This window comes from Crocodylus siamensis, chromosome 5 (assembly GCF_052110815.1).
Source record: "Crocodylus siamensis isolate JL-2025a chromosome 5, ASM5211081v1, whole genome shotgun sequence".
Taxonomy (NCBI): domain Eukaryota; kingdom Metazoa; phylum Chordata; order Crocodylia; family Crocodylidae; genus Crocodylus; species Crocodylus siamensis.
In genome coordinates, this window is record NC_143399.1 from 72342706 (window position 1) to 72344148 (window position 1443).

At 43.2% G+C, this 1443-nt stretch overlaps 1 pseudogene; it reads left to right on the forward strand.

Moving 5' to 3' along the window:
- The first annotated feature begins 449 nt into the window (after window positions 1–449).
- Window positions 450–579, forward strand: LOC149864221 (U2 spliceosomal RNA; annotated as a pseudogene).
- The last annotated feature ends 864 nt before the right edge of the window (window positions 580–1443 follow it).

Consider the following 1443-nt stretch of genomic DNA (forward strand, 5'->3'; position numbering starts at 1 on the left):
TGAAAGTCAGTGTTTCAGAGGAAAGGGAAAAGGACCAAGAAACACTGCTTTGCTTCCCCAAATCGACTGTTCACAGGGAACATATTCCTAACCACAAACCCCTGTATTTCAACTGCCTGATGATGGAGATGGTTGCTTAGTAGTCCAGACACTACCGTGTTTCCCCGAAAATAAGACATACCCATAAAATAAGCCGTAGCAGGATTTCTACGTATTTGCGCAATATAAGCCATACCCCGAAAATAAGACATAGTGATAGGCGTGGCTAAGCGTACCGGCGCGAAGCGGTAAATAAGACGGGCAGCCCTTCTCATTTGCCCCATCGTGACAGCTGCTATCTCGGAGGTGACCGGAGAGGGAGAAATAGAAAGTGAAAGTAAAAGTCTCCTCAGTGAAGTGAGGAGCGGGAAGTTCTGCTTTAGGTATTGTGTGTCCTCAGGGGGAAGAATAAAGCTGTGGCTGCGGCTTTGGATTAACATCATACATAGTTTTGGTATTGGGTGGTGGAACTGGAGCGTGCTCCATCCACTCCATGCATTGACCTGGTATTGCAGTGCTTCCAGGACCGGTGCAAAAAAAACAGAAAAAAAAAAAAATGCTGCTTTAAAAATAAGACATCCCCCGAAAATAAGCCATAGTGTGTCTTCTTGAGGAAAAATAAATATAAGACAGTGTCTTATTTTCGGGGAAACACAGTAGTATAATGTGGGATAGACCCTCAGCCCTCTTAGAGCGCCATTGTGCCACTTGTATATCCAGAGATAACACTGATAAAGGTTGCAGAAGGGAGTAGCAGGAGATGGAACTAAGCTGTTTTTGTCTTAGTGAGGATATTTCTGATGAAATCTAATGAATTATTCCGATGGAAAATGCCATTCACTGACATCAAACCTGTCCATGGTAACAAGTGATTTTCAACTGTGGGGCTTCTGGTGATGCTGAGATGTGGTTAAGCTGAAAGAGAGCTAGGGAAGAATGGAGTTAGGGAAGAATGAATCTTGCTGGCCACAGAAGGATCTGATAGGAAACGTTAAAAAATGAGAGCACCCTAATGAACAGAGAAGCTGATCTAAAAAATGGGCTGTTGGAATATAGAAAAGATAAATAAGGACAGGAGATGAGATAAGAGAAGGAAGGGCTGAAGAAGCAGGTGTGTGAGCTGCAAAGGGACAAGGGAAAATGAGCATCTTGGCAAAAGGCCACAGACACACTGGCACAAAACTTGGGTATTTGGGGTATAAATACAGATGCCGCACGGATTCTTTCTTTGTAGTGACCTAGGGAAGGGTAATTCCTGCACAAAAATGTTACCGTTGTCCAAAACAAAGTCACTGTGTAGGGCTGCTTACTAAGCAGAGCAGCTAGTGTACTGTCCAAATTACAGTAAACCTCTCAGAGCTTTTTCCCATTTAATATAATTTTTGTCGTTCCGTCTTTGAAATG